This window comes from Carassius gibelio, chromosome A25 (genome assembly GCF_023724105.1).
Source record: "Carassius gibelio isolate Cgi1373 ecotype wild population from Czech Republic chromosome A25, carGib1.2-hapl.c, whole genome shotgun sequence".
Taxonomy (NCBI): domain Eukaryota; kingdom Metazoa; phylum Chordata; class Actinopteri; order Cypriniformes; family Cyprinidae; genus Carassius; species Carassius gibelio.
In genome coordinates this window covers 2978541-2985558 of record NC_068395.1, presented here as the reverse complement: position 1 = coordinate 2985558, position 7018 = coordinate 2978541, and the positions used below count along the sequence as shown (strand labels likewise).

At 45.2% G+C, this 7018-nt stretch overlaps 1 long non-coding RNA gene across 1 annotated transcript; it reads right to left on the bottom strand.

Moving 5' to 3' along the window:
* Window positions 1-3585: 3585 nt before the first annotated feature.
* LOC127947423 (uncharacterized) lies at window positions 3586-6687 on the bottom strand. Its single transcript, XR_008151290.1, has 3 exons — window positions 6574-6687; window positions 6382-6480; window positions 3586-5864 (listed from the first exon to the last, which is right to left on the bottom strand). It is a non-coding gene; the product is annotated as an uncharacterized LOC127947423 (long non-coding RNA).
* Between the last annotated feature and the right edge of the window lie 331 nt (window positions 6688-7018).

Below are 7018 nucleotides of genomic sequence, written 5' to 3'. Positions count from 1 at the left end.
TTACGTTGAGAGGCTGGGGAGCGAGCACCGCCATTTCCCCGGAGGGTGTACTAGGAGCGACGCACGCTATAGGGCACCCAGCGCACAGCCACTCTTCGTGGTCCAGAATTGCCTGCTGTACTGTGTCGCGCAGCGGAGAGAGGAGGAGGTGAAACTGCTGGTAGTCCCACATACAAGGACACAGATGGTCATTGAGCTCGCTCATTCCCATCTGATGGCTGGCCACCTGGGGGCGCAGAATACTACCCAACGGATCCGAGACAGATTCCACTGGCCCGGCATGGAGGCGGAGATGAAACGATTTTGTCAGGCTTGTCCGGACTGCTAACGGACATCGCCACATACACCTCCCCCAGCTCCGCTGATTCCACTGCCCATCATCGAGGTGCCCTTTGAGCGAATAGGAATGGATTTAGTAGGGCCGCTGCCAAAGTCCGCCCGGGGAAACGAACATATATTAGTCATCGTGGGCTATGCGACCCGGTACCCCGAAGCCATTCCATTGCGCAAAGCTACATCCAAGGCCATCGCCCTGGAGCTCTTCCTGCTGTGTAGCCGGGTCGGCATCCCCCGAGAGATATTGACTGACCAGGGCACCCCCTTCATGTCCCGGACGATGGCTGACCTCTGCAGCCTGCTCAAGGTAAAGCAGCTTCGTACCACCGTCTACCACCCTCAGACCGATGGGCTGGTCGAAAGGTTCAGTCAGACGTTGAAGCGGATGCTCCGTCGCGTGGCTGCAGACGACTGACGGGATTGGGACCAAATGCTGCCATACGTCCTCTTCGGCATCCGGGAAGTCCCCCAGGCCTCCACAGGATTTTCACCGTTTGAGCTTCTGTTTGGGCGGCAGCCCCATGGCCTGCTCGATGTCGCCAAAGAGGCCTGGGAGCAGCAGCCGACCACCCATCGGACCACGATCGAGCACGTGAGGGAGATGAGGGAAAGGATCGACCGCGTCATGCCCGCGTCATAACACCTGACAGCAGCCCAAGAAGCCCAACGTCGATGATACAACCGTGTGGCCCAACCACGGGAATTCCAGCCAGGGGATTACGTTTTAGTCCTCGTCCCAACGACAGTATGTAAATTCCTCGCTAAATGGCAAGGCCCATATATCGTCACGGAGAAAGTGGGGCCCGTGACTTACAGAGTACACCAGCCTGGACGAAGGAAGGAAAGTCAACTATACCACATTAATCTCCTGAAGCGCTGGGAGGGAACGAGGACTTAGGTCGCCGCACTCGCCGCCATTTCTCCCGTGGTTGTTGACATCAGCCCCCAACTGTCGGCCGCCCAGAGGACGGAGCTCCAACATCTGGTCGGTCAATTCTCTGATGTGTTCTCCCCACGTCCCGGGCGGACCCACATACATACTTCAGCATGATGTACGCACACCTCCAGGGACCATCGTGCGACAGCGGCCCTACCGAATCCCGGAGGCCTGGCAACGCGCAGTCAAAGGGGAGGTTCAGGAGATGCTGAAGTTGGGGGTCATCGAGCCCTCCCGCAGTCCCTGGTCCAGTCCCATAGTCATGGTCCCAAAACCGGACGGCACCCTCCGGTTCTGTAACGACTTCCGCCGCCTCAACGAGGTCTCCGAGTTCGATGGATACCCGATGCCCCGTGCCGACGAGCTGCTGGAGCGGCTGGGGAAAGCCCGGTTCATTTCCACGCTCGACTTCACCAAAGGCTACTGGCAGGTGCCGTTAACAGAATCCACCAAAGCAAAAACCGCCTTCTCCACCCCCAGTGACCACTGGCCAGTGTTGTAGTCGAGTCACCAACTGTCGAGTCCAAGTCGAGTCTCGAGTCTCCGTGTTCGAGTTCGAGTCCAAGTCCGAGTCACCAAAGAAGAGTCCGAGTCGAGTCCAAGTCGAGTCACCATTACCAGAGTTCGATTCCGAGTCGAGTCTCGAGTCTCGTATTGGATTTTTTTTTTGAAGGTTTTATTGAAGTTTTTTGAGGAAACAATAGCAACCAACTGAGTTGGTAGGCATTGAAGTCCATTATATGAAGAAAACATGCTGAAATGTTTTCCTTAAAAAATATAATTTAAGAAAAAACGCCATAGATATCCTGGATGGCATTGGGAGGAGTAAATGATTAGGAAATTTTCATTTTTGTGTGAACTAATCCTTTAACACTGTATTACAGAAATACACTCGGCGAAAAAAAGAAACGTGCATATTACAATGAGTGTGTGTGTGTGTGAGAGAGAGAGAGAGAGAGAGAGCGTGTGTGAGTGACCCAGTGATTTAGCGTGAGTGGGTTTGCATGTGTTCAAGTGAATGTGTGTGTTTGAGGGCACGCGCCTGGTCAGAAAGCAGCGTGTAACGATAAGGGCCGTTCAAATATCGCGTCTTTTGCATGCTCAAGTTCGTTATTTCCAATGTAGGCGCGCGGTATGCACGCTCATAATGGAAGCATCCAGGCGCGTCCGCACCGCATCGAGTTAAAAACAATTCAACTTTTCAGAATGCCGCAAGCGGACCGCGGGTCACGTGACAAGAACTAACCAATCAGCTTCATCCTTTCCCGCAAGTGCCCGAGCGCTTTGGAAAAAAAGTAAAGTGAGTGACATCAGTGGGTGTGTTGTCAAGCAAAGAGAGCGAGCGGTAGCAGTGTCTGTGAGGAAAAAGAATAGATCCCGGCCGGTCTTGTGCACGAAACATTTTTTTATAAAATTTTTAATCAAAAACAACGTGATGAATGCTCAAGTCCGATTTTATATATCCTCGAGTCCGAGTCCAAGTACGAGTCATCAGTCCACGAGTCCAAGTCGAGTCACGAGTCCAGAGAATGGAGTCTCGAGTCGGACTCGAGTCCAAAGAATAGTGACTCGAGTCGGACTCGAGTCCGAGTCCAGGACTCGAGTACTCCATCACTGCCACTGGCAGTAGCGGGTTCTCCCCTTCGGGCTGCACGGGGCTCCAGCCACCTTTCAACGGATGATGGACATCGTGCTGAGACCCCATCAGGCTTATGCAGCGGACTACATCGATGATGTCGTCATCCACTCGGAGACCTGGGAGGACCACCTGGAGCGGCTCCGGAGGGTGCTTCGGCGGGCAGGGCTCACCGCCAATCCCAAGAAGAAGGCGAGACTTCTTTAAAAAAAAAAAAAAATTAACAAGCTTACTGTTCAAAAACATTTGACTGGTAGTGGATACTATAGGCAACTTGAATTTTCCTCTAATTTCTTGCTTTTAATTGGCTAAAAATCTATACCTGCTGGACAATAACAAAGAATAATGATTTGTTTATATACTACAAACACTTTTTATCACATAATAAGGCAGAATAGTTTCTATACTGTAATAAATGCTGTCAGTTAGCACTGATTTGTACATATACTTTATTTATCACCTGCTGGATATTTTTTTGGACTTAAAAAAAAACTAAACTAAACCGAAAACAACTCTTGATAGCTGGACGCTGTTGCCCCAATATTAGAAATTTCCTGTTATGACTTTCAGCGCGAGAGCGGCCTCTGGCTTCGAGTATGAATGAAACACGCAGCATGAGAGTTTAGCGCTCTGTGAAGTTCATCATGCCTTCTCGGTCCGAAAAAAACATCAGGTCATGCGCAGACTATCCTGTCTCTTTGAGTTTAAATCTATATTTCTTCACACCAGCTCTTGAAAACCTCTATACGAATACACTTGCCCGAAAAAGTGCAGGGGATGAAGTTCCTTGATGATAAAAGTGGGGGGGGACACGTCCCTAGTGTCCCCCGCGTAATCTACGCCCCTGTTGTGCTCTATCTTTGAGTGAAATGGAATACTGAACTGAAGCTCACAGCAGACTGTGTTGTCTTTGTCATATATATTTAATAATATGCATTTGTTCATAAAATAAACATACATTAGGAATGTGATCAATTTATGCTTTCTTTTAAACCAGTGTTCATATGGTGATGTATTTATTTTTGATGTCTCTGTCACCTTTTTTTTTCTGTTGACTTCACCTGTCTTTATTACACATCTATTATTAAAAAAAAAACGATTGTGAGTATTAAACACTAAATACTATCCTTACCATCTGCATGATGTTACAGCTGGTAGGTGGGAAAAAAATAAATAATCATAGAATACAATAAAAATCAGGACCTTGATAAAGCATTGAAGGAATAAAGTGTTTGTCTTGATAAAACACAATAAAATGTTCCTTCTGATTCTTATATTGAACGATTAAAAACGTTGAAATGGCGACTTATTCTAAGAACTGAAGGATGTAAATATGTTATACTGTTGGCTTTACGCTTTCAAATGTTTTATAGTATCTCAAATCAAATTAATTATAAGCAGATGAACAATGTGGTTCAAAAGATCACTAGTGCATTACATTTCTTTTTCAATATCCTATAAAGATATGTCTTCTCGATTGGACTTCTAAAATTTCATGGATTTTTACACAGTACTGCAGTAAAAAATTATGATTAATTATACAGTTATAGCAACAGGTTAGCAGGTTACATTTTGGGCTTTATGGCACAAACACTCATTCAGATTGATTCCAGGAAGGAAATCGAAGCCTTAAATTGGGTTTAAATTGGTCTAATGGAGATCAACTGGTTGTGTGTGTGATGAGGTGTACCTTTAGACTACTTTCGATGAAATATTATAGAGTCAAACTCCTTGACTGTAATTCTGTTTATACAGAAATGGGAAAATCATATGTTTATGAATCCTCTGTATCAGTGCTAAGCAATGTTAGCCTAGGCAGTTGTTAATAATTTAGCTTGGTACTAATAATATTATGATTTTATTAAGATTTTGTTTTAACACATGGGCTCTCATGGTGTATTCCTTCATTTCTAAATGAGTGGTGACCAGATTTTTATGCAGGTAAACATTTAAAAGCACATTTATTTTTGCTGTACACTAAATGTCTCTGATGGGTGAATCTGCTGAACTAATGAAACTGATTTGTGTTTCTCTGAGTCATTCTTGTTTACGGCGCAGATGTCAGTTGCGCCTCCTGTCCAATCCATCATACAATCACTCACCACCACCAGACCTTATCATAAAACACACACACATTCACACACGCAAGTCCACCCACACACAGACCCTCATTTGGTTTCACTTTGTTGATTGCAACCAGGAATGAGTGGCATGTCCACAGACACACCCGGCGAGACGCTTCAAGCCGCAGCTCGCTGCTCCTTTTATCTCAAGTGTGTGTGTGTGTGTTTTATATCTCCGCTCCTCTTCACCGCATCAATGGTATTCATTGCATCCAGACATGGTCAGATTGGATCCAACCCAACCCAATGCCCCAGGAAGAACAAAGAAAGACCAAATACCAGCAGATTTCTGGAGTTCACATTGGTGCATTTCTGCCAGGAGATACTTTATCACTTCATAGAGATCTGACTAAAGTTTTGCTTTGTAGTGAGTCCTCTTTGCGTTCAGGTTCATGTACAGTTGGCCCCAAAGGGAAAGGGTTTCATTTCCAGGTTTGCATTATTCCCAAAGGTTTCCAGGAGGCACAATTAGAGAAAACGGGTGCAGAATACCGTAAATGTGCCGGATGGGTTTTTAACCCTTCGGGCGGTGCGGTTAAGAAAAGAATGGATTTCCATACTCTGTGAGACCGCCTGGTTATTTCCGCAGTCCTCCTCATGGGAATTGTGTGGAGAATTTTTATTCTTTTGTTTTGGCTGGAATTTCAAAGCACAAACATGTGGTAGTCATTCCGGCACGGGCTCGGAAGTTCACTGTCCTAATAACGGGCAGTTAAGACAAACAAACCCCCAGAGTAATGAAAGAAACCAGCCGTCCACTTAAACTGGGGCCAAGATCCATTTCCCAGTCAGGACGGAGAATTAGTAGAGCTGACAGCCATCAGTAGTGAGTCTGAATAGGAATATGAAAGATAAACTTGATGGAAAAACAACACGATTATAAAAATAAATTCCCTTTGAAGAAGAAAAACATGACAAAATGCCCCCAAAATAAATGTATCTTGCTTGCATGTTTTATTCTAAGTGGCATTCTAGTAAAAGAAAAAGGCGAGTTTCTAAACCATTAGCGTTTACCATACAGCTAGTTAAGTCTGATTTGTGAACAAATGACTTATATATATATAATTTCAAAACATCATATCTAAACAATTTTAGTGTATTACAGTCTATTACTAGTAGTTCTTTTTTTAATATATATAAAATGAATGCTAAATCACATTACAAATCTACAGTTTCATAGGTCTGTCAGTCAAAAATGTGGATTAATTATAAAGGACAAGATGATTTGAGAAGTGCCCACCTTATACCATTTTACACTGAGCATAAAAGAGATTGCTTTTGTGAGAGGATATAGAGAAATCAGTCCAGCTACAGGAGGCCAAAGACAGTCGGTGAATTGATACGCTTACATGCAAAAACTGATTTCTCTGGGATGTTTTGAAGACTTCGTTAACAGCTGTATGCCATGATCATGCTTCCAGATGGAGAGATTTGGCATCAGATCAGCTCTAAAGAGAGAAAGACAGACAAAAACACACTCTCAAGATCCTCACACTTACATACATACAAAAATCGCTTAGTTATGACAAGGCTGTCCAAACCCTAAAGTCGTTCTCTCTCAGCAGTGGTCTCCAACTCCACCATTAAAATTCCCCCGAGCTGCTTCGGGGCAGTTCCTCTTCCACAGTGACCACGAGAAGCCGCACTTTCTCCAGCTGTGACGTCAAGGGAAGTGGGACAGAGGAATTCTGGGTAAAGGGAGAGGTGCCTGAACCACCGTGGTATTTACGCGCTCACACGTCCAGGTCTTGTCTCGCACACACATGAGAAGATGTCCACAGAACACAGCCCTGTGTGTTTCAGTGGGAAGAACTGAGCTTGGATTTTGAAGATTGAGTTCAGTTCAACTGTGATCCGTTTTGGAGCGTTTAAACACAAAGTTTGACGTGTTCGTGCAGTCTGATGTGTTCTTGGCAGGGACACACCGCAGAGTTTCTGAAGGACACCAGCTTTCTGTTTTTCTTTTGACATTATTAAGGCAATAGT